This window comes from Vigna angularis, chromosome 1, assembly GCF_016808095.1.
Source record: "Vigna angularis cultivar LongXiaoDou No.4 chromosome 1, ASM1680809v1, whole genome shotgun sequence".
In the NCBI taxonomy this organism is placed as follows: Eukaryota; Viridiplantae; Streptophyta; class Magnoliopsida; order Fabales; family Fabaceae; genus Vigna; species Vigna angularis.
In genome coordinates, this window is record NC_068970.1 from 32721233 (window position 1) to 32744124 (window position 22892).

Sequence of the window (22892 nt, forward strand, 5' to 3'; positions counted from 1 at the left end):
TTTAACCCATTCAAGAATCTAGTCATTGTAGCCATAGGTGCATCTTCTATATCAACTTTTATCAAGGTAACCTCCATCTCTTATACATATTCTTCAATACTTTTATTTTTTTGTGTAAGTCTTTGTAATTTGTTGAAGATCTCTTTTTTATATTAAGGAGACACAAATATTTCCTTCATATCTACCTTTAATTGCTTCCATGTAGAGATTGACAACCTTTTCCTTCTAACTATGTCACGGTAATTTGATTCCACCAATTCATAACATAATTTTCAAACTCCAAGGATGCCCATAAGAACCGTATCGTAATCCTCATAATCATAAGAGTTGAAGATTTGGTTACACTTCATTTCCTATGTTAAGTAGAATTTTGAGTCATTAGCTCCATTAAATTTAAGGATTATAATCTCCATCCACATCTTATCTCTTCTAGGCATGTGGTTCCTAAAATCCTCTCATCTTTGGCTCGCCTTGGTCTAAAACCATGCTTATTATCCCTACCAATCATGTGGTTCTCAAACTCCTCTCGTCCTTGACCCCTCCTTGGTCTAAAAACATGCTCCTCTTTATCATTATGAGAATAATGGTCTGAATCATCATGTATCTTTCTCATTTAGACTTTTGTAAGTTGAGTGTGTTGTTGCATTTGAGCCATTTGTAAGTTGAGCTTTCTTATGTGTAGTCATAATTTTTGTAGTCTTAAGTGTTGGAAGATTACTATTTTGGGAAGAAGTCATGTCCTGCAAGAAAATGTCAATAATAATAATAATAATGATAATAATAATAATAATAATGATAATAATAATAATAATAATAATAATAATAATAATAATATATTAGGACCTTATCACTATTCTAAGTGTTTCACTTAAATTTCACTTGTATATCACACTTATAGGCTTTTTCTTGTATGCACTATCTTACCTTTTACCACTCAATTTCCCTTTAGCGTTTGATAGGGAACTCTAGTAGCTTAAGAAAAGAGTGAATAAACAATGTGAAAAATGTTGCAAGATCTAAATATTGACTCAAAAGTTTCAAGAAAATACAAAAATCTAGACACAATTTTAAGGTCTTTTAAAAGACATAAAACAATAAAATAAAAAATAATAGGACTACTAAAAAAAGTTAAATGAGACAATGTGAACACTCTAAAAAAAGATCGAATATAATTCAATAGATTAACCATCATAAACAAAAGTACAGTATAAAAGCAATAGTATAATATAAAAATTGTTGAACTAACTTTTTTTTTTACTCTTGGATCCTTACTTTCTTTTTTTCTTTTCTTTCAATATATATATTTTTCTTTTGACTTAGATACACTATTTTTTTTTTCAATATTGCAATTCAACACACAAACAAAGAAAACTAAACAAATTTTCCTTAAAACATCAAACCTCATGCAAGATCAAGGTTAATTGAGACTTTAATTAACAAAAAAAAAACACAGAAGTAGATAATTTACCTTAATCAAATGTAGAAATGCACATTTTAAACAAAAAAACACAAAGAACAGGAAAAAATAAAAACTCAAAAGAATTGGATAAAATATTAGGGTTTTACTCCTAAAATTATAAGAATAAGAAACCAAACAGAATTTTAAACAAAACACAAAATACAAACATTCAATAATTTTTACGTTTTCTTTAATATGACAGAAAATAAAATAAAAGAGGATATTTAAAATAGAATTGTGCTCTAGAAACCAGATGATACGATTATGTCCAAGAAATAGTACAATTGCTTTTGAATTCGAATAACTAAGAGGAAAAATAAATAAATTAGATAAGAATGTGAAATAAGACAACGATGAGAACACCACAATCTAGCAAATTGATAAGTCAAGTGAATATTTACCACAAAGATGTTAATCTTTGATAAGAATCAGAGTTCTAATCCAAGAACCAAGAGACTATTGTGTAAAAGAATGCAAATGCATATATTAAAAGTGTCTACATGTGTATTCAGTGTCCTTATATATAGGCACAAATGTTTAAGCCACCTAAGAAATCTTACAAGAATTCCTAAAGAAATCGAGCCTAAAAATAACTTGAAAATTTAAAAACAAAAATGAATTGTTTGCAATTAAAAGAAAATTACAAATACTTTAATTGTCTAAACTATTGTATAATTTCTCTTCAGACCACGATTTTCATGTCCTTTAAATTCTAATGTTCATGGAACATCATGAGCCTCAAGGAGTTTTTTCTTCCAATTTTTGCTCCTTGACCTTATCATAGGTCCTATGAATTACAATGGCTCTTCCTCAAGTTATTCTTCTATAGGATCAAGGGATAGTCCTTTATCAATATCTGTTAGTAAAACTCTATCGATAATTACTGGTTTTCTTGTAGTGATTTGTAGAAACTCTCCCTTCTCTTTTTTGTATATTGACCAAGGAGATTAAAGTGAGGTGGTGAGGTCAACTTGTAGCAAACTAGGCACTAAAACAAGTAATAGTTGATAGAGAAAGGTGGGAGCATAGTAAACCAACTTAAGATTGTGTTATTAAGCGAGGTAGGAAATACCCTACACATGAAAACGTCATCAGTTGTATATAAGTTGATTTTGGTAATGTAAATATTTATATGTTCATTGAGATCAATGGTGTCATCGTATATGTCTATTGTAAAGGCCTTCCAATTAGGTGGGAGGGATGTTTCCATTATACCATCTACGAAAGAGTGTCGTCTTGCTCTTGAGAGTAATGTGGATGTGTTAGCGGTAACAATCATGCGCTGATTTGTACCTTACATACTTTTTCTACAAATTTCAATATGTGTCCAAGGTGGAGACGTCATTTGTGTTTTGCTAGGTTGAGATTGACTTTTCTCTCCTACTACCTCTTCCAACTTCCTCTTCATTTTATCATTTCCTACTTTTGGCACATCCATCTCTTCGACAAATTAGCTAACTTTCTTTATAACTCCATAAGCATTGTCATCTGGTTGGAACCATCACTAGGTACTTATGTTTTTTCGTTTCTTGCATGTTTCTAGTACACACCATATGTATAGACATAACTCAACCCCATGATGTCAATTGTTCTTACAAGATTGAGATATCCCCACAACAACATGTGTCCACCTGTGTGTTCTTCACGCTTTGAGTTGATATGTTTTAGGTATCTCTTTGTCGATATGTCTTCTTTTGATTTGGTAGTGAGAGTCCTTGGCCGAGAAGCATGCAAAAGCCTTTGACGCTCAAGTTATCAGTGTGCTATATAAATGAATTTACTGACATACCTCAAAAGTAATAATTATCTATGGTATTATATGAACCATAACCTTTATGGACTTATATTCTATAGATTTATCCTATTTTTAAGGTTTCTCCATATGATTAGTTATCCTTAATGTTCTTTTGTTTAATACAAGTTATAACTCTTAAGGTGATATTGCTTGCATGAATGCTCGGTGACATGTCAACCGATGTCGATAATAAGGCCAAGGTCATACAAAAATAGTATATTATAACAAGGGTTAAATTCTGGCGGTTTTAAAAACCTCATAATTTTCGGCAACTTTTTCCAAAATCGCAATTAAGTTTTTAATTATTTTTTTTAAAATATATTTCTGGCAATTTTTCTTCTAAACCGTCCTTAATTTTTGAATTTATTTTTTAATAAATAAATGTTTACGTTTTTAAAGTTATATTTTTAGCGGTTTGTTAGTAAAAACATCCTGTAACTGCTAAAAAAATTCCCTCAAATCCTTCTTGTTACCTCAGGTTTCCTCTTTCTTCTTCTCCATTTTCCATTTTGTTCTCCAGTGTCTTCACAGCTGAGCATTTGCTTCTCCATTTTCCAGTTTCCAGTTTCCATCTTGTCTGTTTTCACAGTCCAGGACCGTCTTTTCTCCACTGCAGTTTTTGACTTGCACTCCATTTTCGCGATTCGTTAGGGAGTGTACGACGGTATCCTTCGTCGTTGGTCCCTCACCGGTAAGTTATATTCTTCTGCAATCCCTAATTGCTTGGCCTTTCGTTTGAACTCCGTTTTTCAACCGCTACACTATTCCGAAAACCCTATAAATTAGAGAACCTAATACCTATTGGAATTTTGCGAATCTCGTTTGTTTGCTCTACCTTTCTCTTGCTTTATATGCATTTTCAATTTACCTATTAGAGCTTGACTATGACCTATGTTTTGTTAATTTGGCCATTTCGCATAAAGCATATTTGATTTCGCTTTAATTAAATAGGTTATGAAGTTATTTGCACAATGTTGTTTCCTTTCTCAGGTTTTTATGTGTCTGATAGAGTTTGTTCCACCATTGTGCAAAAGAAGCAAAAGAAGGTACTCGTTTTTTTCACATTCTCCTAACATATTTTATAATCTTTTCCTTCAAGATAAATAATTTGCATAAACTATAATTGGACCAATAATTAATTAATTAAAAAACGACAAAGATTAATCAGAACCCTTCACATAATTACTCCTGCTTCATGCTCAGGTTTTATGAATCATTATACAATCAACTTTCGTAGATATTTTAGTAAAAAATTGTAATGATAGTAAACTAGACAGTACAAATTCTTCTCGCCAAAACTAAGCATTTACCTTTTTAAGAGAGATTCCTCACTTTGTTTATTTGTCTTTATGTAAACAGAACAAATATAGGAGTGTGTTTTCACCCTATTAGTGGATTAAAGTAACAGAATAAATTAAATTAATTTAAATAAAATATATGACAGAAGTTTAGTGGTATATGACAAGTTCTTTTGCCCCCAAGGACTTAGAAGTTCTTTTTTGTATATCCATTTATTTTATTTATGATTTTGGAGTTGACTTTTATGTTAGCATTCATCCAATATTATCTCCGAAAATATATCATTTTCAGTAGTATTGTTTATCACAGGTTCTATACCAAGAAAACAGCTTGAGAAGCATAAAAGAACTCCATGTGAATGGATTTGAGTTCGTCCCTAAAACAATTCATTGAGCAGCTTGTAATTTTCTTTTCTTGTAGAGTCATGTGCAATTGTGCCTCTTGTGGATCGAGGAAGCAAACACTTAGTGAATGGGAAAAACATACAGGTTGCAGAGCGAAAAGATGGAAACATAGTGTGAAAGTGAAAAGTACAATGCTACCTCTGGAAAAATGGGTATGAAGTGTTTCTTGCTAGATTAGAGGGATGCCTAGTATTCTGTTGGGTGGTTTTTAATTAACAGTGATAGCATTAGTCTTGTGACATGGATTTCTTGATTACTGCCTATATCTATTTTATTTCCAGAAGTCTCCATATTCTGAGTTTGAATACTTTGTGTTTATTAGTGTCTATTATTATGCTCTTGTTTTGTTACCATTCTGTACTTATTTCTTGTTGTTGACTTGACATGAATTACTTCAGTTGGTTGAACACATTCCATTAGAGGGAGTGTTAAGAAGTGGAAAGTTTATGAAAGGAGGAAAAAGAAGAGTACCGAACGGTAAAGGACCAAACGGTAAGGGAGGAAGGTGTGAAGGACCGAACGGTATCTACACTAATATCGAACGGTGTGAGGAAAGAGTGAAGGACTGAGCGGTATCTACACTAATACCGAATGGTGGGAGGAAGGAGTGAATGACCGAACGGTATCTACACTAATACCGAACGGTGGGAGGAAGGAGTGAATGACCGATCGATATCTACACTTTTGGTTACTTTGTGTGGTGTAGGTTCTCTTTGTGAGGTGATCCAATATCTTAGAGGTAGCCTTCTAGGTGGTGGAGACCCAAAGGGAACTTGAAGTCTAGAGTGGTAGCCAAAAAGAAAGGAGAGAAACACTTTAGGAGGAAGCTTTGATTTGTTTGTAATTTTTTGGTTTTGTAATCTTTTTTTTTTCTCTTGTAACTCACTGCCTTGTTAGGTGTCTTAGGGGAGTCTTTGGTGCCCAATCCCATCTCCTAACAAGAACCTTTATTTCATAGTAATTTTCGTTTTTTTAGTTGGTTGGTTGGAGGAACCAAAGTTCTTCTAACGTAATCATTAGGTCGCATAGCTAGTTTATTTGCTTTCTTTAATTATGATAGCTTAGTGTGTCAACTTTAATTTCAACTTTAGTTCCCTTTGAGAAATTTGGTTCAAGAGTGGCTAAGGTAAACTTTGGCTAGGAAAGGTTTGGTATTTAAGAAATCCATTGTGATTCACCTCCCTTTCCTAGAAGTGAACTTGGGTGTCTTTTGCCTCCTTAAGAGTCTTAAGGAACTTTCTTTGAAATTTAAGTATTTGTTTGTTGCAATGCATCTTTTTGAAAACCTTTAAGGATGTCTAAGACTAATTTCTATGAAATTGGAAGTGACTCTAGTGAGGATATAAAACCCACTTTGAAAATTTTAGCAAAAGAGCTAAAGTCACTTAAAATTTGGCAAAGGGAAGAAACTCTTTTCAAAGAAAAATAAAGAATTGAAAGAGAAGAGTATCTTGCTAAGTTGGAAGAAGAACTTAGAACTCTTAATGAAAAACAAGAAAAAGTCCAAAAGGATTTAAGGAGGATAAAGAGAAGAAGAGAGGAAGACAAAAGAAGGAAGAAAGAACAAAGGGAGAAAGAGGAGCATGAGAAAAGAGAGAAAGAACAAAGAGAGAAAGAGGAGCAAGTAAGAAGAGAGAAAAAGGAGGAGGAAATAAGAAGAGAGTATGAAGAGAAAAAGATAAAAGAAAGGAATGAGAAAGAAAAGAGAGAAAAACAAGAGATTGAGATAAAAGAAGAAGAGGAAGATTTACTAAAGCCTCCTACCACTCCCACAATTAAGGTTGAGACTAAGATGATGAAGGGAGTTTTACAATCCTTGAACTTTTCTCAATACATCCAACCATCTTTCATAACTCCATTTTTTACTTTTGAAATTGCAACTTCTTTTTCACCTTCCACTATTTTTAACTCCTCAAATTTTTCCAAATCAAACTTTGAATTGATGTTACCTTTTAGGATACAATTAACTCAAAGTAAACACAAACAATTTTTGTAGAGTAGACCTTCTAAGTTTTGAAGTAAATTCTTTTAAAATTAGCATAAGGTTTTATTTAAATCTTTCATCTAGATACATGTTGTTTGTGGCTCATAAGATTATTGGTTTTGAGTTTGATGACACTTGCATATGGATCTTTGATCATGGTGGAAAGATACACAAATTAACCAATAATAAGAAAAATGTTTTTGTCATAAAAGAATAAGAAGATTTGAGGGCAAATCCTTTTCAAGAGGGAGGGGATGATGGCATGTCCCTTGCCATGACTTAGCACATTCATGAAGTGTTGGAGGCATCTATGAAAGATGGACCTAGACTTTTTCTTTTGGGCCATCTTAAGTCATCATGAAGATTTAGTAGAGTAAGAATAACTTTGGCCTTATATTTTGGGCCAAGTAGTCTTGATTTTATTTGGGTTTTGTATTATAGGCCTAGTAGTGTAGGATTTCAATTGGCTTTGTATTTTGGACCAAGTATAATATGATTTTGACCAAACAAGTCAACAAAGGGCCAAGGCCCAAAGTTGACTATACTTGGACCTTCAAAATGGGTGTGTTGACCAAGGGGTCAAAATTTTAGCTAAGCTTGGAGAACATGGGAGAAGAATTTTGTCCAAGACATGTGGAAGCTTCCCATTGGAGAGTTTTCCTCCTAGTTAGTGGCCATATGTCAATCTAGAAATGGAGAGTTTTTCCATAGGTAGTGGTCACATGTCACTCTCTCATTTGAGAGGATTTTTGCCACTTGTCTCCCTCCTATTGGAGAGGATTTCTCCTTGCACTCCAAGCCAACCAAGGTGGCTCTTTTAGGTTAAAGTTTTAGCCTATTTTGAGACACCTTAGCCTATAAATAGAGGTGCTCTCCATCATATAATCACCTTTGATTTAGAGTAAAGTTATGCTACCATTTTTGTACAATACTACTCTTTTAAGGTCACCCTAGGCTAGAGCAACTCAAGTGGCCTCCTCTAGCCACATTCCTCCAAGAGTTGGCCCAACCTCTCTTAGAAAACCCTTAAACACATCTTCCATCACCATACAACTCACCAAAACCATGAGCTATTAACACCTTTCACCACCACCAAATTCCGCAATCTTCATCCATGAACTTATGGCTTGATTTGCTTCTAGATTTGGCTTGTCCTAACTAGAGCATTGTTATCATATTGCTTGACCAAAGAGACGTAAAAAATGCAATTAAAGTATGTTCCTTTGACCAACAAACGTTTAATGAGTCTCTTAAAATATCTTCGTGCTCAAATTTTATGAATTTGAACACCATCTCTTGCTTGACCAAGAGACATCGGAAAGATAATTAAAGTTTGTTCCTCTAACCAACTAACGTCAATCACGCGGTTTTATTTATGATATTGCCATCCATCATTTTTAACTTTAGGTGCTTAGTTAAATATTAGACGTTGTATGCCTATTTTACACTAGTGATATCCAATACCAGCCTCATGTATCGAGAAAATAATCACAAATTCTTCCTTCTTAACGATTCTGACGAGCTTGATGTGTTTGAGACAACAAGGTACTTCTCATGATACAATGAAATTGTTGGCTACAATGGCTCCACCTTTACTCAGAAGATCATGAGAGAAGAAATGCATCATGCACATAGACCCAGAATCAGCTTAGACATGCAAATGAGAAGCTTGCTTCCCAAACAATTCCATGGCATAGAGAAGTAAATAATGAAGGAGAAGAAACATAACCAGCCTAGCTCTCCAGTTGGGTGAGGAAACACAGGGAGAAGAAACCCAATCCAGAATAAGAAAACCCAATTTGGAAATACTTCCCAAACATAATATCGAAAGTATTTTTTTAATGTATTTCAGTTTTTTATTCCGAATGTAATTTTATCTAAATATATTTTGGATTATCCAATATGTTCTAAATCCATAAATACGTTTAGAAATGTATATTTCAAAATAATGTTTTTAGGGTATTTTGTAATGTGTATTTTGAAATATTTTTTTGATTTTTGTATATTTCAAAATATAATTTATTAAATTCATTATGGTGTAATCTGATATATATTTTTTAATATATTTTAAAATGTAAATTCTGAAATATATTTTAAAATGTAAATTCTGAAATATATTTTAAAATCTAAAAATATCTTTCAGTGCACAATTCTAAATGCTTTAAAAAATGAAAATGCATTGGTAATTTTTAGCTTTTTAGTATAACTTTTAATAGGACTAGTTTGGCGTTTCAGTTCTATTATGTTGCAGAAAGAAAAAAAGGGAGGTGTAGAAAAGAAAAACAAACATTCACTTTTGGGTGTTAATTATATTGTGGACAAACCTTGGTATTCAGCTGATAAGAGCCCATACATCTTATTGGTCACTTTCAAAAACTCAAGATCAAAATTGTATGTAAACAATTAAATAGTTTTGAGATTTTTGCTTTTAGAAACACGTTCAATATAGAGCAGTTTTCTAAAGATTGATAATAGTCTCATTATGTGTTCTTAATATGAATTTTCCACTATCTCTTTTCAGCTTTGTCTCATCAATTCGAGGTATAATAATAATAATAATAATTAATAATAATATATTACTATTTGGTGTGAGAGGGAGCGTGTCACTAAATAATATTTATCATTTAATATTTGCACGTGAATCATTCTAAACAGTTTTAGTGAATTTAATCATTATGCGATTTAAGAATTGTTTTTCTAATCTCTCACACTTCCATTTCATACACTAATTGCATTCAACAAAGATCCACCTTACAAAGTCGTTGACCATTTAATGGCTTTTACATGATTACATTCAAGAATAATATTTGGTTTTAAAATTATTATCTGTAAATCAATTTTTTATCATTTTTAAATATTTAATAATTCAAAGTAATCTTATTTAAAAACTTACTATATACTATCACTCTCAGAACTCATTAAAAATCCCAAGTAGTGGAAGCCAGGTGTCAAGGAAAATGGTTCAAATTTTCAGAGAGTGGAAGACATGTGGCTATAGGAGAGTGGACCGATCGGTTTTAGCAGGGGTATTTAAGTTGAGATTTTGAAATTCGGTCCCACTTTCTGCATGCACCTTTCTTCTCCAAACTGCTGAACTCCATTTTCTCCTTCTTCTCTCTACAATCTCCACCTTCTCTCTAAGAAATTCTCATCTTTTCTTCTCCTGATCACCACTCAGGCATCGTTTTGAACTCTCCCGGCGTCAAGGGCTTTCGTTTAAACCGATCAAGTGGTGGTTTCAAGCCGGTGAGTTACTTTCTCCTTGGAATGTTAGTTTTCTGTCACATGCAAACCCATATTTTTGGTTGCATGAGTTTATCCACTCATTCTGAGTATTTCTGGTCTTTTGTTTGGTTTAGTTTCATAAATCGTGACCTTAGGACTCTAAGAATTCTGGTGGTGATCTATTCTCTGCAAACTGTGAGCATTCGGCTAAGATTTAGAGGTAAGAGAAGCTTATAATTTAATTAAGATTCTCGTTTGATGATTGTTTACTTGCTGGAATGAAGTTATGTTTGATTATTTGGTTGATGTTGAAATATTGCATGTTTGTTTGGAAGTGTTGATGATTGATGAAAGCCATGAAATGGGTAGGAATATAGTCTGAGAGTGATTCTGTAATAATCTGCAGAATTATGTAAATTGTAACCGAATGTCATTAGTGACCGTTTGGTTTTCCTTTGTTGTGTTCGGTCTTAACTGGATTCTCCTTATAAAGAGACTTTAAGTTACTGACCGTTCGGTCTCCTATTGGTAGGTCAGCACACTAAATATTTAGTTATGTTTAGTTTTCTATTTCTACTTAATTATCAGTCTAGTCAGGGTATTCAAATGAGTTAAGTAATCAACATTATAGTCGTTTTCAGTATGTGAATAAATGTTAGGTTGTTTTCGTGGTCGGCCTTATATATTTATATTTGTTAGAGTGTTCGGTCTCTACAGTACTAGGTCATAGACTTGGTGCTCGGTTTCAGTAGTACTCGGTCATAGACCAAGTACTCGATCTTATAATATTCTTTAATATATTTACATCAGGTATTAAGAGTGTTCGGTTAAACTCCAAAACGTTCGGTAAGTTAATAGTGCTCGGTGAAAGCTTGTAGGGTTTGATTTAAGTTCTCAGGTTCCATCAAAAGTTATTATAATTTCGGTTAAGTCTAAAATCAGATGTATTCTTTAGTATTTGTTTCCTTCTTAGGATTCTTGTCCAGTAAAATACTATTCTGTAGTAACTATCGAGTTACAAGTAAACGCCAAATAGTATCAAGAGTGTTCGACTGATTATGAGCCTTATCTCGCATCGACCGATCGGTCCTGTTCTGTGTATAAGTGAAAGACCGCTTGGTCTTACACTAAGTGTGTTGTTAGATTAGTTTTAAAGGTGGTCTTTCGTTCGGTCTTATTTTGGATATGAGAGTTGTCTTTCTTAATTTAGTTTGAATGTGGTAATTGATAGAGTATGATGATATTGAAAATGTGATATGAATGGAATGATATGGATGTAAAAGAGAATTCCAAGGAGGAATATCTCATGAATGGTATTGGAATGCTAAAGTATAAATGTGGACAAAGCTTAGCTGGCGTTTATCGTGATATTCCGTGATTACTTGTTCTCACGTAGAGAAAGGTAACTCATGTGTGGGAATGGCAGGAGGTCCTAGACCATAAAGTGAATTTGGGCGGAACAGATTAACCTCAGGTGGCAGCTGTTGAGGATATCCCAGTTATTACATCACTCGGGTGCAAAAACATCGTAGCTACACAAAATTCATACAGTCTGGACAGTCAGAGTAAAGTGGTTGGTCATTGCATGCTTTGACATATGATTATGGTTGGAAATGTATGATTGGATGATTGCATGATTGATTATTTGATGTATATCAAATTTATGTGAAATAAATGTTTTATAAAATTAATTAAATTACATAAGCTTACCCTGTACTTTTCCTGTCTGGTCTCTTTTGTTGTTCGGTCGTATTTTCCTGTTGCAATGAACATCCTGTGGATGTGAGTAGGAGGACAAGAGTTGCTGGAAGAAGCTCTGGTAGAAGTGGAAGTGAAGGCCGAACCTTATAACCGTTCGGTTATTATTGATGCTTATGTTTTGTAGAACCGTTCGGTATAGGTGATTTTGGAAACTGTTCGGTCTAGGCGGTAGAATTGTAAAGTTTAAATTCTGTAATATTTTGGTAAGGCCGTTCGGTAAGAATTGTACTTCTTAACCTCAGAACTAAATTGTAATATTGTTAATATGTGAATATTCTAGATATAATTTTATACTATATTTTTCTAGGATGTTACAATCATTAAATGATTTAGTGCATACACATAAATTCTTATTTAATTTATGTAACATAGTACTAAACTTTAGTCGATAAAAATATTCTATATATTATGAGTTTTAAGTTTTAAAATTAAGTATTTGAAAAAAATTATTCTTTATTTTTTTATTTTAGTGTATATAAATACATCTTATGAATTTATATGAGTTTGATTCTTGCGTTCCAAAAATCTTAAAATTTAAAAATATGTAAATAAATTTTTCTGTAAATTCATATTTAAGATATTAGATTGAAGAAAATGTTTTGATCGAATATGAACTTGTTTTATAATTTATTGGTACTGAATTTTCTTTATGTATCTTTTAAAGAAAATCCAACTAGTTTATCTTGATCTCTTACTTGAAAATCTACTTTATGATAAATCAAATTAAAAAAAATATAACTATTAATCTTTTCAAAAGGGTTATACTTTATAACAGTTAACATAAATTTTAAATAAGTGAAATTATTTAGACATATTTCCATCCCATTTAACCAGAAATGAAGGAAGAAAAAGAAAGAGTTGCATCGCCATGTATCCATGTGGCATGAAATGACATGTGGATGCAAAGTGAAATATTCAAAGTTACGAGTTTCCACGAAATGATTAAAATACACGAAATGAATATTCTCTTCCATCAAAATATCGTGCATAAGATTCGGTATATACCTTGAAGTATTTTGATTTCCACTTTAATCATAATATAAAAAAAATGGTCAACCTAAATGAAGCCCACCCATTCATTAACAATGTTGGTCACCCTCCACTCAATGTTTAAAAAATAACTTTAAATTCCTTAAAAAATGTACACTAGTAAATTTAATCATTCTTAAATAATTATTATCTCCCATACTAGTTATACACGCTATATGGGTCAAACTAAAATTGAGCTTAAATTACTTATATGTAATATATAAAACGAAATATAACATGTATGAGTTTATAACTTTGAATTGGTTTTAAAATCAATTATGGTTTAATCATCATTTTGATTTGACAAAGAAAAAACATGGTACGAAAACATTTGTATGTAATTATTGTCTTTAATATTTTTTCTCGTCCCTCAAAAGTGGATCAACGTTACTATGCTAAGTAAGAGCCATATATTTTGACCATCAATGTCTCAATTAAATTAAATTATATATAAATTAAAGAAAAACAAGCTAATTGGTAGTGACGTGAAGCATGCCATCTATGTGGTCCGAACCAAGTGCACAAAGTCAAATAAGAGATTCAATTATGAGCATGTTATGAAGTGAATATCCCGTTTCCACGTAGCAACATTCATTAGATTTTCTAGATTCCTTTTGCTTCAAGTTTGACTTTTTCTATCACTTCTCATATATGAAATTTTAGCTTCTATAAAATTATGACTATAAATTTAGTCTTCTAATTTTAAAATTAAGTAATTTTAATCTACTCTTAATATATTATTAAATTATTAACGTATTCATGAAAGTGGAATATATTAAATTGATTGTTAAATCTATTACAAAAATGAGCATATATATGTAATGTTCTTCAAAATAATTAGGTTATATATTAATATTAAAATAAAATTGTTTAATTTTAAAATATGATAAGATTAAATTTATAATTTGAATTATTTAAAGACTAAATTTATGAATTTATGAAAAACAATATATATAGGATAAGAAAAATTTAAGTCTTAGTTTAAGAAAGGTCTACGTGATTGAAATTACCTTTTTACCCCTGTCGACTTCAACTTGATCTGTAACATCACAACTTTTCTACATGGAAACATAGATTGATGACTTTTTGCATCCGAACAATCTGTTTAATTATATAATTCATCCCTGTGAGATCTCGGAAATTTAAACCATGTTTATACTGTCAAATCTGTCATTTATTGCACTGCTGAGTCACCTGGCTGCTTCCATAAAAGCACCGCGCCACACGTCCAGTGCATTAAAAACGTACTTTACACTGCATGCACGAGCGCCATGTGTCACGTAGAAGCTTCGGAAGTCAGAAGTGGGAGTGCAGGTGTCAGCAGAGGAGACGCTCGTTCGTTGGGCGTGAAAATTAACAAAACTGAGTTTCGAAAAACGCTCTCTCACCTGCACGCACTCTTCTTCTTCCTCAGAACCAAAACCCTTCATTTTCTCTAACTTCTCTCTAGAACCAGTTCACCTTCTCTCTACTGTAACTCACCATCTCCTTCTCCGATCACGTTTCAGAACCGTAGAAACACTCCTGGAGACGTGAGCGTCATTCTGGACCGAACAGAATTTGGATCGGAACTGGTAAGTCCTCATTTCTAAGCGTTCGTCCTTTTGGTTTCATGCGAACCCTAGTTCTGGTTGCATGCATGAGTTTTAGGTCTGAGTCGTTTATGATTTTTGGTGTTTTAGATTAAGTGAATTTGTTGAGCGAAACCTGAGGGTAGAACGCTGTTAGAGGAAGCACTAAATCTTGCTTGTTGGGAGTACACTGCTATCCAGGTAAGGGAAGCTTAATAATTTAGTTTATACGTATAAGATTGTGTGCGAGTATGATAGAAATAGAATGTATGAGATGTATGCTGTGGTTGAGTATGCCTGAACGATCGCTGTTATGCCTGAGTGAATATGGTATGTGTTGATTGATACGTATGAATTGGATAATGGATGATTATTGTATAGTATGAGTCGTTAATATGAATTCTATAAAGTATGTGAATTAAATGATGAATCGGAAATTATAAGATCATGAATCGTATGAGAAATGTTGAGTTAAAATAGATGAAAAATCTGAATCTGATAAGCCTTTCTATGATAAAATACGTTCGTCATCATACGGTCTTATACCGTTCGGTTTTCTAGTCAATTGCTTAAAAAGGAATTCTTTTATTTGAAAAGAGTTCTGAAATTTAACGAGCGTCCCATGAAACACTATGTTGAGCGTTCGGCTCAGCCTAGTGGTAATCTTGTAAATTAAATTAAGTTATTATCCCTTACATTTATAAAACGGTAGCGCTCGGTCTTACACTGAGCGTTCGTCCTAAATAGCGCTCGGTTTTACACCAAGCGTTCGTTCTAAATAGCGCTCGATCTTATATCTAGCGTTCGTCCTAAGAAGTGTACGGTCTTATACCGAACGCTCGTCCATACCTTTGACTTCAGAACGTACGTAAATAGCGTTCGTCTCAAATTATCAGTAAACGAATATTCGCTTTCGGTCATTGACTGACAGTCGATCCTGTTAAACAAATTGTCCTCAGGATAACTAAATAATCATCTTTTTGTATCTTTATTCCTTTGAATTTGATCTAAAGTCTTTGAACCTAAATTATTCTGAAACATTTATGTTATATCGTTAAGAGTCGGTTCACTCAACTGATTCTAGTAAAAGTCACGTTCGTCATGTAAAATGCGTCAACCTTATTCTTTTTGAAAAGAAGATCTTTCTGTCTCACTCTTGACGTTCGTCCTCGTTACGTAGAGGATTGAACGCTCGTCTTTTTATGGAAGTGGAACATAGAATGAAAATGTAAATAAAAGGAAGTATTAAGGTGTGCGAACACTATAAGAAGTGAAATTATGATTTTGGTATTTGAACGAGCGTTCCATGGAGGAACGACTCTGATATATATTGAATATTAAATTTGGTAAAGTATGACTGTGGATAAGTTAAGACTCGCTGTCCATCCTGATGTTCCGTGAGTACTATCTTCATGTAGAGGAAGTATGTCATGTGTGGGAACGGCAGGAGGTCCTTAGTCCATAAGTTAACATGGGCGACGTAAGAACGGACTGACCTCGAGTGGCAGCTGTTTGGTGTATCCCAGTTACTACATCACTCAGGTGCAAGGACGCTTGTAACTACACAGATTCATACAGTCCGGACGGTCGGTCTATATATATGTGTTTGAATGATCTGAATTGTTAGTATATATGTTGACGTATGAATTAAATTACTTAAGCTTACCCTTTCGTTTTTCCTTGTGTTGTCGTCTTGTATATGTACGTTCGTCCTGTCATTACAATGATCATCCGTGTGGGTGTGAGCAGATGGAGGTGCGTCACTTGAAGAAGTGCTTGAAAAAGCATGAGTCCAAGCAAGTTTCTAAGTGAAAAAGGGTGTATTTAGTATCAAAATTACATCACAAATAACGGTATTGTCAACTGTTAACACAACCCCAAACTTAGAACTTTGCTTGTTGATGACAAATTTATGAACACCGAAAACGGCGCCACAAACTTGTTTAACACTCGGCAAGTGTGACCGAATTGTATCAAGTAATAAAACTAGGTAAGACCAAGTATTGTTTTCCCAAAGGACTCACGGCCTAGTTAGTTATCTGATTTGTTGATTATTTAAGACTTGTGAACGATTGATTGTAGGTTTTTAATGCAAAAGACAATAATTAAACATGTATGCATGAATTTGATCAATGGAAAAAAGAGTAAAACAAACACGTAATGAATTATATGGATGAGTATGTTGTTGGGGTTATCAATTTCATTTTATCCACTCTCATATACTTTAGGAATTCATCAATCTTTTCATCAATGTTAATGCCACTCTCTAAATTACCTTGTCAAGAAGGCCTATCCTTAATTACGAGTTCATACAATTCCTAGCATTCCTAGTAATTAGTTCTGAAGTGCAGGAGCTCAAAGGCAACCAATATGCTATTGGGAGAAATTCCCCGGATCTAGACTTCCCCGTACGTTCCCATATCGACAAAATCAATGATCATGGCAATGAATGAGTTAAACAAAGCAAGCATTAAGCAAAGAAGAAAAACCCTAACTAATGATGAAAGAAAGCATGTATCTTAAAATAAGATGTTAAAATATTAATTCCATATATGAGAGTTTCACAAGACTACATTGATTCCCCAACAACAATACAAGGTTTAGTTCACCATATTCATGGTGAAACTAGATGAACAATAATGAAAGAATGAAAGATAAAACCCTAGAAAGGTGAAAAGGGAGCCTGAGCATCCAAGATCTTCCTTCAAAGGGGTGGAAAAGAGAGTGTTTGCTTCGTCCCAGCCAAAGATACAAACCCTAGGAACACCTAAAACTTATATAATGTTCGTAAAATTACAGAAAATTAGGCCCAAGCCCAAAATAGTGCCGCTCAGCGGTAAACTACCGCTCAGCGGTAAGTGCGTGAGTTGGTTTCCTTCCCTCAGCGGCCTTTGCACCCCTCAGCAGAGCCAACGTGGGTTTCTGAATGCCGCTCAGCGGTAAACTGCCGCTGAGCGGTAATTGCGGCTTCTCCTTTTGCACTTTTTGATGTCTTTTCTGATTCCATTTCTATCCTTCTTCACTTCTTTCACCAAATTCACCTTAAAACCTGCATAAAACACTGAAATCAAGCATAAACCTGTCCAACTCTCTTATTTCTCAAAATATGACCAAAAGCATGATTTCAAGCTAGTTTCTAAGTGTTAAAGGTTGCTTTTAGTATCAAATTTAAGCATGATAATAACAGTTTTTCAACTGCTATCACTTGTCCTTAAGCAAAACAGATTGTAACTCAGCTTTTCAAAATAATCACTACAATAACTCAACCTTTTTCAAAACTTTTTCTTTCTGATAAGCAATCACTTTTATCAACTCAGCATACAGATATCAGTCAAAGTGTGCAGATGCCTTAATTCAATTAAAATAAATATTATGCTCATATGTTTCAACAGATGCTATCCTTAAGAATGATCAATCAACCAAGCAGAGATGCAATCAGAAATTCAGAGAACTACTCCTCACCAAAGAAAGTGTTTCACTCAAGCACTCAAAAGTGTATCACTCATGTACTCAAAAGTGTATCACTCAACTCACAGGTGTATAGTGAGGTGTTGGTGTTTCCTTTACTCTGCTATCACAATGTCACACAAAATTAATTTTGCCTTTCATTTAACCAAAATCAAACATACTCACAAGCAGGTTTTCATCGCAAGGACTTTTCTTGGCTTGTAACTTGGCTGGACTAAGAAGAAACATGGTTTTTCAGGAATGCAAAATCCTTGAGTTAAGAGAGATATTTATGAAATTAACAATTACACACAGGTTCTCTTTTCAAGAAGATCTTTTTCTTACTCCCAACGTTTTCCTGTGTAGTGAGCTTTTCTTTCTTTTCTTTTCATTTTTCTTTTCTTTTGATTTCTCTTTTTCTTTTTCTTTGTGCTCACTGCTTATTTTTCTAGCAACCCCAAACTTGAACCTTTATCAATACCTCACAAATATTCTCAACTCAACTCAAGGTAGAGAATTTAAAACAGGGTTTTCAAAACATGCTTAAGGCTAAAGGTTCAAAGGATGAAACAAACTGTTCTCTTTTTATTTAGAAAAATTCATGAGTAGGCTAAAAAAAATTAAGGGATAACAAAAGATGGCCTTGATCATATGAAACCTGCAAGCAAGTAGTTCAATCACAAAAAATTTGGGCAAAATCATTCATGCTTCCAAAGTAATAGCAATTATTCACAACAACTCTGAAGCCCAAAACTCACACAGGTAAACTCTCAAGTCCTAGAATTCAGAAAAACATCATGCTCAGTATCTCAATCAAATTTTACCTCAAGCACCTGTTTCATACATTGTGAGCTATCACTTGTATATTATCACATCATGCATCATCTCAACATCAATCAATACACTAGAATATCACACACCAATACTCATCACAAAACACATAATAGTTGAATCAAAGTAGTGTAGTTCATTCAAGAAAAGTACAATAACAAAACAATTGATTAAAAAGAAAACAAATAACAAAACAAAAGATTAAAAAGAAAAGTTTAGAAAGCTGGGTTGCCTCCTAGTAAGCGCTTCTTTAATGTCACTAGCTTGACCCAATAAAGCTTAGTCTGAATCTTTAATGTTGATGCTCTTCCTTCCTTCATAACACTGAAAAAATCTCAGCAATTCCCTATCCGCCAACTTTTCTCTCCTAGAATAAGGAGCTTTAATCTCAAGGATCCCTTTTTCTTTAATGTTCTTGACAACCCATAACCTGTTCTTGAATTTCACTGGTGTGCCAGGTTTGGGTTCATCACTTTTCATCTCAGGATGCTGGTGGACCACTTTTTCTTTCTTTCCTTCTTCCTCTTCTTTCACTTGTGGAGAAAAACAATTAAGCCTCTCTTTGACCAACCTGGCAGCTTTATCTGATAAACTAGTCACTGATAGAATTTCATCTGTTGTTTTACTACTAGTTTTCTTTTCTTGAATTGGCTGCCCAGCTTCAAAAACATTGAAAGTTACCTCTCTCTCTTGGTCCTCTAATGTTTGTAATCCATCATCTACATGAATGTCAACCTTCGTTGTCTTCATGAATGATAGTCCAAGAATGATTGGTATCTCTACATTTTCCTCCATCTCCATTACCATAAAATCGACCTGGAATTGAAGCTTATCAATTTTCACCACCACATCTTCTACCACACCATAAGGGTGTTTGATGGATCTGTCTGCCATTTGTAAGATTTTTTTTGTCGGTTTGACCTCCAGATCACCAATCTTCTTGAGCACAGATAGGGGCATTAGATTGATACTTGCTCCTAAATCGACTAGAGCCTTCCCTATATCATAATTCTTAATGGTGCAAGGGATGGTGAAACTCCCCGGATCTTTGAATTTGGGAGGAAGTGTCTTCTGCAATATGGCACTACAATTACCTTGCACTTCAATTGTTTCCTCATCTAGATATTTCTTCTTTTTGAGGAATTGCTTCATGTGCTTAACATAAGTAGGAATTTGCTAAAGTGCTTTGGTCAAGGGTAGAGTAATCTCCAATTGCTTGAAGATCTCATTGAAACGCTGACACTGCTTCGCTTTTGCAATCTTTGAACACTCCTTAGGGTAAGGAAGAATTTTTCATTTTTTCTCTTTCCTCTCTCTACTTCTTCTTTTCTTTTCTCTCTTCTTTCTCTTTTTCACTCAAACTTTCTTTTTCTTTTCTCTCTATTTTTCTCGCATCTTCTTCCTCTCTTTTTTCCCTTTCTTTTCTCTCACTCTCTTCTTTTTCTTTCTCTTCTTCATCATTTTCTTTTTCACTCAACCTTTCTTTTTCTTTTCTTTCTATTTTTCTCTCATCTAAAATCTTACCACTTCTAGTCATAATGGCATGGCACTCCTCCTTAGGGTTAACTTCAGTATTAGCCCCAAAACTTCTGTTAGGTGTCTCCTCCAACTTCTTGGCCAATTGACCAACCTGCATCTCCATATTCCTTATAGTAGCTTCAGTGTTTTTCTGAGTAGAAAGACTGGCCTGTATGAATTGTTGAAGAGTCTCCTCAAGTTTTGTAGTTCTGTCAGATAGAGAGGGTTGTTGTTGTCACTGTTGTTGTTGCTGTTGTGGTGGTTTATTGAATTGCCCACCAGTTTTCCCAAACTGACTTTGTCCATTGATAGGATGAGATTTCCACCCTTGATTATAATTGTTGGCACGAAACTGGTTACCCATGTAACTAACTTCTTCATTGATATTCTCAAGCACAACACATTGACCATTGATATGATCACCACCACATTATTCACAAAGTTGTTGTTGAACTTGTAAGACATTCCGGCACTCCTTTGGTGGCTGAGAAAGTTTCTTTGTCAACACCTCTAACTGTTGAGTGATAATCTTATTTTGAGCAAGCAAGGCATCATAAGATTGTAACTGTAACACTCCCTTAGGTTATGATGAAGTTCCTCTTTCATTGTGTATTTTATTGTCATTGGTAGCCATGTTTTCAATTAATTTATAGGCTTCCTCTAGAGTCTTGCACCTGATATTGCCTCTAGCTGAGGCATCCAACATAAATTTGGATGAAAAATCGACACCAAAAGAGATCAGCACCACCAAAAATCGAAAAAGAGCTAAGGAGAAAAAAACAAGAAAATGTAAAAATGAACAAGGCTATCTCAAATGGAATTTTTAGGTGAAAAAACCAAAATTTGCAAGGAGACAAGTAAGAAAATAAATGGTTAAGAATAAAGGTTCAACACTCAAAAGAATTCCTAAGGAAAAGCTCTAGAAAATATCAGAAAAACTCAAAAATTACTATAGTAGAAAATATATTTTTTGTCCTTTAGCCAATTTTTGAGCACATGTGGCACTAGACCAACTTTGTAGCATCAAATGGAATGGACCAGCTGCTGGAAGAGAGGTTGGGACATGGATTTCAGGTGTAAAAAAGCCATCAAATCATCATACAAATGCACGCCAAAAATAGTGATGGTAGTGTGAAATGTACCTTATTTTTTTACTTTTTTACTTTTGCTTTTGGTACTTTTTTGTTACTTTCTTTTTTTTTGCTATTTTGTCTCTTGCTTTTCTTGTAACTTTCCATAACATAAATCAAACAAACAAACACCCTAGATCTCATTTTAAAGATGCCTTTAAAGGTGTATAAGGTCATACACACAAAATGGTAAAGAAATTATACTAGAATCAAAAGTTTGGGAATAAACTCAAAAATGACATGTATGAAACCTAACTTTATGAATTTTTTGATGAACTAAAAACAAATATAAACTCAAATATGCAAAGAAAAAGCACTCTAAGGTTCCCAAAAAGTTCAGTTTCGAAAAACACACAAACATATATTTTTGGTGATTTTTTCAAGGTTTAACTTGGAAATAAAGACAAGTAAAGGACTAAACATGACTTCTAGACAACATCGATATATTCAAAAGTTAAAATGACACCAAATAACATATATCATCCATAAAAATAGTGAGGAATGATTCAAAAACAGAAAAGGCACATAGAACATAAAAAATACAAGAACACCTAGTGGAAAAGATGAATGGTTCCGAGAGTAGAGCAAAGTAGAACCATAAAAAAACAAAAATGGTAACAAGATTATGACAAGTAAGAATAACAAATAAACACATAAAAATAATAAAGATAGATAGGGAAACCAAGGAAATTTATTTCTTGAAGAACCAAGGATCTTGATACCACATGATAGCAACCTCCTTAGTTAGGTTGAGCCAAAACTAGGAGATATGCATGGAGGAGTGTTTCCTTTGATGAACGGTGCAACAACGTGGTGGTAAATAGTCCAAGGATGACGAGCTAAGGTGTGGATGTATAGAATCTCATGGCCTCCAGAAGATATGGTGGTGATGGTGTAGTGTTTGATGGCTCCAAGAGAGGAGAGGCCAACTTAAGGAGGAAGGTGACTAGAGGGGCCTCTAGAGGGGCCTCTAGGGTTGCTCTAGACTTGATCTAGGAAATGTATGGTGAAATTTGGGCAACATAACATTTATAAACTTCCAAGATGAAATACAAGGGTGGAGACACCTCTATTTATAGGCTAATGGTTTATCCTTCTAACCTTAAAAGAATGATCTCCTACCTTTGCTTTCATTGGCCAAAATTGAGGCCTTCTAAGGAGTGGACAAGTGTCCAAAAATCCTCTCCACTAATGGGAAAAGATGTAGCCACTCACAAAACATAATCATCTTCATTCCTAAAGTGTTATGTGGCCACTACTAAAAGCAAATCCTCTCTAATGGTGGAGGAACATGTAACCACTACCAAAAAGAAACCTTCTCTACTCATAGGGTTCCGTGTGAGCACTTCTAATGGAATCATGACACATGACACACATTTTCCACTTGGTTTGGATGTCTAACTTAATGAAAATCTTATGCTACTTAGGTCTTAATACAA

The 22892-nt window shown here is 33.8% G+C and overlaps 1 long non-coding RNA gene across 6 annotated transcripts; it reads left to right on the forward strand.

The window, feature by feature from the left end:
- The first annotated feature begins 3631 nt into the window (after positions 1-3631).
- Positions 3632-12158, forward strand: LOC108325302 (uncharacterized). Of its 6 annotated transcripts, XR_008246482.1 has the most exons (5): positions 3632-3732; positions 3813-3945; positions 4245-4300; positions 4974-5109; positions 5356-6226. It is a non-coding gene; the product is annotated as an uncharacterized LOC108325302 (long non-coding RNA). The 6 variants fall into 6 exon arrangements; XR_008246483.1 differs by lacking the exons at positions 3632-3732; positions 5356-6226 and adding an exon at positions 11957-12158 and having other exon boundaries at positions 3739-3945; XR_008246485.1 differs by lacking the exons at positions 3632-3732; positions 5356-6226 and adding an exon at positions 8479-8893 and having other exon boundaries at positions 3739-3945.
- The last annotated feature ends 10734 nt before the right edge of the window (positions 12159-22892 follow it).